Source organism: Amblyomma mixtum, chromosome 3 (assembly GCF_055824585.1).
Source record: "Amblyomma mixtum isolate Tamu chromosome 3, ASM5582458v1, whole genome shotgun sequence".
NCBI classification, from domain to species: Eukaryota; Metazoa; Arthropoda; class Arachnida; order Ixodida; family Ixodidae; genus Amblyomma; species Amblyomma mixtum.
Genome location: NC_143014.1, coordinates 353,082,370 through 353,089,063, shown reverse-complemented (window position 1 = coordinate 353,089,063; position 6,694 = coordinate 353,082,370). Strand labels below are relative to the sequence as shown.

Sequence of the window (6,694 nt, the reverse complement as noted above, 5' to 3'; positions counted from 1 at the left end):
TCAGTTACTGATAAACGGAAGCGGTTTTTGAGGTTTAATGCCCCAAGGTAACTCAAGCGATGAGGCATGCCATGGTGAAGGGCTGCCAACAACTTCGACCATATGGGGTTCCTTAACATCCACTGACACTGCACAGTACACGGACCACTATCACTAATAAATCGGAGAACATTCTATTAACCATGACATGCATGAAAGCAAGAACAGAGCATTCTTACAACCATTGTGTTCAATGCATAATGCGCCTTTCTCGTGAAATAGTTGGCCTTCCCCATCTCAGCGCTGAACTTCGAAGGGGCCTTTACGCCAATGTAGGTCCCGTCGACGCATCCCACGACGTCTGTGATGCCGCCGCGCAGAAGGAAACGCTCCTTAACATACGCACGCTCGGCCGCAGTCGTGGGGAAAGCGAGCCACCGCTTCTGCACAGCCGCGTCGATAAGCGCGTCGGAGACGTCCCTCACCCAGCGGCTCACATTGCTTTGGTGGCGTCCAAGAAAGCGGTCTGCGTCGACGCTCCCCTGGAAGCTCCCCGTCGCGAAGAACCGGAGGGCGCAGAGGACTTGCTCGTCGACCGAAAGCGAATGAGGCCCGGTACGCACTCTCCGCAGGCGTGGGTCGTGGCCTAACTCTTTACACAACCATCGTACCGATGTTTTGGAGAGGCGAAAATGTCGCTGGAATTCGTCGTCGGCCATGGCAGTAAACGGGTCCTGCCGGCCGTACTGACATTTGCCGTCAGAGGAAGCGATGACCCAGGCTGCTGCTGCTGCCGCCATGACAGTCCCGAGATGAATTCGGGGCACTTCACCATTCACGAGTTTAGCTCCGAGTTCACCTGTCAATCAAAACCATTGGTCACGCCCCCGGCGTGCCGTACATAAATTATAGGCGTACGCGCTATGGGTGGGCCCCTCCCAACATCACTGCCGGCTACAGGTATGCTGCGCGGCTGTGCTGATTGCTGACAGACATCGACGATGTTGACCATCGAAATACAACAGGCAAAACGGACGTCATCGCTGATTAATGTAAGCACCTCTGCGAAGGAAACGCAACTTGGCGACAGCCGCCGATTTCTTCGCTCGCATACCAAGATTGCACAACACTATAGCCTGTTGCAACCACGTAAGAGACATAACAACGCTGACGGCGCGTCACACCTGCATGCAAGGCGTCAAACACGGAGCACGACGACGAAACGGTGCTTGGAGCACGTCCTACTCCAACAACATCACATCACAGGTGTTTGGCTTGGCCGTCCTTTCATCGGTGATAAAGCTCAGCATCAATGTGTCAAACACATCCGGGATCGACAAACGGTCGCTGCTCCAGACCCAGTGCAATATAGAGTTTGTAATTTCCAGTACGCAAGAACTGCGTACTTCACAACCGTAACACCTTTCTCTGTTATAAGTCCGATTCCATTATTACAAACAGGATCCCTCATCTGCCGGAATGATATTATTGCGATGTCACTGCGGTATACAACGGCGATCGACGTTAGTGAAAAAACCAGTCCGCAAAACCTTGAAGTGTGCGACGTAAACAAATACTACACAGATACGCGCGCCACCACCTTCACAGCTTTTAGTCGGCGTCTGATGACATAGGATGAGTTGTGCCGCTGGGTAGCACGCTCTTCGCATCGGCAGTGCACTAAATAGGCGTCACACACAACAGGCATACGTAATGAATCATTGAATACAGCCAAACAGCATTTTTTTTTTCTCACACCGCATCACATCCGCTCGCACGGCCAATTTCTACCGGTGAGATTCGCCAAGAGCGTACTAAAAGCAATGGTTGGCCATAGCGGGGTGCGGCAGCGGCCGTAGCAGCGGAGAACTCCACCTGAGGTCACTGCAGAGAGCAGCAGTAACGCGGCGGTGCAGTGCAGTTCAGTTTTTTGCTTTTGTGTATTATTCAAGCCGGAAGATGAATGACTTTTATATTTTGATACACGACAAAATAAAATATATTATCGCAATGGCCGAAAAATAAGACCGATTCAGCGTGTAGTAGTTGCCCAGTCTTTCCAGTCGAAGGCAGCGCTAACGGCGGCGTGTCAGCGCAGGAGCTCTCTCGTTTTCGGCACGGTGGGCTGCCGCTATAGTTCGTATGCATGTTCGTATGCAAGCCACGCGGCAAGCAATGGCCTCACTATCGCCACTAGCGGCAGAAAGTGTCAAATCTTTGTTAATTTCCTAAAGCTATGCTTTTCAACAACAATTCATTGGATTCAGATTTTAAAATACATTTGGAAATGAACAAAATGTTCATAATATTATCTGTTGCTTTTTAACGTATTCGAGAGAAGAGAAAGGGTTGATACAAGAGTGCACCTAGTGCGCACTGTTCATCTTCGGAAATGGAGAGACAGATAGAGCCTGAAAGAGAAGACACGCCTTCTGCACGCCTTTGATGCGCCCGAAAGGCGTGTCAAACAGCTAGCGGCGAGTGTGCAGATAGATAGCAGAGAAGTCACGATTTCGCGATTGCTGATATGGCGCTGATAACTTCAGGTAGCGCTGCGCCCTGGTATTGCGCAGTGTATTGTGTTTGAAGTGTGAAACTGGCGCGCAGGGTGCGCTTGCATCGCCTTCACGTGGCTTTATCTCTACATTTTATTGACCGCTGCCTGCGCACGTTCCGCGCTATCTTCGTTCACAATCTGCCGTCATCGCAAACTCGGATGAAACTCGGGCGAGCGCCAAACTCGGGCCTTCCGGCATAGCGCCCCTGGTGTGTGTCCTGTCTCTTTCTTGGTCTATGTGTGTTTGCCTGTGGACCGAACTTCGGCTAGCCAATGTGGACCGGACTTGGGCTTGACCATGTGGCCCGAGCATGGGTTAGCCCATGTGCGACCCCGCTGCACTGCCGCCTAAGCCCCCCTGGAGGTCCCCTCTGAGAAGCCCATTACTGCCCCTATGGGTCCCACAAAGAACCGAGGAAAGCCCCCTGTATCTTTTTTATGCATGCAGACCATAGGGGTCCCCTGCTGGTCCTATGTAGCAAGCCCACTGGGTTGCCCCTGTGGGCCCCGCGCGATGCCGAGTTCCAAATCCCGCACATATCCCACACCGGGCCCCCATGGGCTGCCCGTGTCGGGCCCATGAGGGCCCGCAATTCCGAGCCCCGTTTGTGCTACTGGGGGAGGCTGTCCATTTGAAGCTGGCGCTTTGCAGGAACATCAGGGAGAAAAATTGCCAAACAGAGAACTTGGACGTTTTATTCAGCATCAACTATTTGTAGATTGCTTCAATTTTGTACAAAATTGACAACCAACGCTTTGCACAAATGGAAATAAAATTATGCGCTTATAAAAAAACTACGTTTGTTAAAATACAAATGCACTTAGGCTATTGATTCTGGTTCCAGTGGAGTAAATTACATTAATTAGGAGCTGTGAGAAAATTTGTTTGCTAATGCCTTACAGTTCCCGATAAAAAGGTACACTAACCACCGAAGGTGTTCTTAAGAAAAAAAATGTCAATAATCTCTAAAAGCCCCTTTATTCATCAGAGCCTTCGCGGTGGCTGAGTTGTTATGATGCTAGGGTGCTGACCCGAAAAACGCGTGCTTGATTTCGGCTGCGGCGATCGCATTTCGATGGAGTTGAAATGCTGAAGGTCCATGTAGTGTGTGATGTCTGTGCTTGTTCAAAAGCGCAAGGTGGTCGAATATTCCGAAGCCCTCGACTACGGCGTCACTCATTGCCTGAGTCGCTTTGGGATGTTAAAATCCATCAATCAATCGTTTTATTGACCAGAATTTCCTTTAACAGAAGAGCTACATAAGAGGCCCTAGTGGCTGAAAAATATACGACGAAAAATGCCAAATTACAAAATGAAACTTGAGATATGATAAAAATTCTAGAACGTCAAATTCTCGCAAGTATACGAAACGAAGCGAACACGCCTAGGTTCACGCGCCTTTTCGTCTGACGTGACGAAGTGGTGCGCAAAAATTTGTTTTTTTTTATATTAACCAATACCCAATTGTAATATATTTTCTGGAAGGTAGAAATTCTGGATCAGAGGACCGCAAAATCTCAAAATCGAATATTTGAACAAAACACACTCGAACCCCGCCTTGCACCTTTTTCAGCAGAGGTGCGGTGGTCTTGTACGCGGTCACATGACATCGCTTTGGAATTCACGGTGCAGGTCCTCGGCGAAAACAAGAAAAAAAAGTAGAAATGTTCCACTCGAAAGAGGATTAATGGCGTCAGAGTGGAAAAGCATGTGACCACCACCCTTCGGCATAAAAATTGAGCCATCTTATGGGCCACCAGAAGAGAACGACATTTCCTACTCTATTGCCGGAGGTTTGCACTTCAGAGAAGGACGTATCTCGAAATTCCAATTTCTCGAATGGGAAATTGTCGGTTCCGCTTCCACTTTGTCGGTTCCGCTTCTTCTCTCCTTCGGTGCTAGCGCCAGCGGTTTCGCATTGCATCAAGTTTGAGATTTCCTCCACAATTACATAATTGCTACCGGCAGGTTCCCTTGCTAATGGTACCCAAAATGTCCGCATTGCAAAATCATTCAGATTTTTTTTCTGGTATTCAATTCTCTAATCTTTATGCCGGTTGTTTTTTTTCATTCATTTCTTCCCGTAATTTCTTGAAATTCCATACTAAATTCCTCGCAATACGTACCCAAAGTTAAATCATTAGCTTGGCACCAAAAGGTAATCCATTAGCTTGGCACCAATTTGCCTTCATTGGGCTCTCCTCACTGAACCCTGCTCAATCCCCCGTCGTGGGTATGTGCCATGCCACCAAGGCAACAACAACAACAACGCCATTCCCGAGGCGCCAAGGCAGCAGCACTTCGCAGTCTGATTACGAGCGCCCTGCGTCCGAGATACCAGACGCGCCACAGAATACTCGGAGTGTAAATCACTACTCCGGCGTCGGCAGCAGCTTCAGCGCTGCACCTCTTGTGACTTCTCGAACATGGCGTCATCAACGTCGGGCTGTGCTGGGTCCTTTGCTGGGACAGGGGGCAGGCCTAGAGACTACGATACCAAGAAGTCTATGAGTAAAGTTTATGCCGACCTACTGAGGCTATGCTACCTCTACCCAAGCTCTAGCGAGAGCGACGACAGCTGCAGTACCAACAGCAGAAACAGCGATTCTATCAGCGACACCAATGACGAAGATGAAGGCAGAGATTATGAGGCAGTCGGCGTCGTCGACGAAGTTTCACCCGCGGCGCGCCCCAGCATCGAGGGGGCCCAGAACGTGGCTCCGCTGCAGCCGTCGTGCTCGCAGGCCGACGAAGGCGCGGACGACGACGAGGACGCTGATCACGAGAAGCAAGTTGCCTCTCGGCGGCATGAGCAGCGTACCACTCGGACCTGCGGTGAGGGTTCCGCAAGTTACACTCGTCAACAAGGCCCAGTTTTTGCCTAAGATGGAGCTTCAGATCAGCCCACAAGGAAGGCTGATGAAGCCAGCTCCGACTGTCTGCTTCAGTAGCCTGCACGACGAGTTGCAGTACGTGGTCTGGATCAGTTTAATCGAAGACTCCAGCGTATGCGCTGGCGAGTACATGCACCCGGAATCGCCCCGACCAGGCACTTCCTGGAACGGTAAACGATTGTCATTCTCCAAGCTGAAGATTTTCGCTCTCCGACGGCATCTCCAAGAAACCCATCACCCTCATGCTCGGCCTAAAGTACTTCCTTCAGATCAACATCGCCAATGTGGACAACTACGGCCACATCTTGAAGCACACAGTCGTTCGCCAAGCCGTCGCCAACACTTGGTTTGCGGCTGTAAACCACACGAAACCCTTGGCGTCATCCACCAAGAGGTCCAGAAAAGCGCACTCGCCAGCAAACAAGCGGCGCAAGTCTGCGTGACAACTTTACCTGGTCCGAGAATCATGAAGCTGGTTTCTTAATAAAAAAAAAAGATGCCACTAGGCCCTTTGTGTAACTTGCCTGTGCAATAAAAAAAGGTGGATATTGGCCCGTAGCGGATAGATTTTCCATCAACGGAAGAAAGCACAGCATTTTTTCACTCTTTTTAAAAGAAACATTTGTATTGATTAATTTGAAATACGCGGCCTAGTCTACTGCAGTCAGAGCATTTGTTAGCCCGCAACTTTTTTCTTATGGCTCATTGAGTCTGTTATGTTATTATACATTCCTTCGCCTGCTTTTTGCAACACATTTCTTTTAATGCAGGTGTTGTACAATTGAGATAACAGTTGCTTTTCTTTTCTTGAAACTTCAATTTCCTGATAGTCCTAGGAACTGAAATTATTTTCCTCTATAAGAGGCTGCTACTTAGCACAAATCCAAAGATATGGTGATTGCTGTCCGGCGCAATGAATTTATATACCAGCAATGCACTGCTTCGGAATTACCCCGAAAAAGTGCATAATAGGGAACATGTGTGGAACCATGAGCCAGCACTCATGCCTTAAACTACCCATTCCACTTTTTTCTTTGGGTGAGAACTGCGTGCCAAGCTGCGGACTAGGCTGGCACAAACAGTTGGTATTTCATTTCCCAAGAGAATATAGCAGAACGCCGCACCAGATGGGATATGCTAGTGCACCTTTACCACTGCGGTTTTTTCACTGCACTAAGAGAGGCCAGTTCCTTAAAGTGAAAAACGTCGGCCTCATCTCCGTCATGTCTTGTGCCGGAAAATTCGCCGGAAAAGAAGGCCATC

The 6,694-nt window shown here is 49.3% G+C and overlaps 1 pseudogene; it reads left to right on the top strand.

Moving 5' to 3' along the window:
• Positions 1 to 4,963: 4,963 nt before the first annotated feature.
• LOC149356402 (uncharacterized) lies at positions 4,964 to 5,874 on the top strand (annotated as a pseudogene).
• Positions 5,875 to 6,694: the final 820 nt, after the last annotated feature.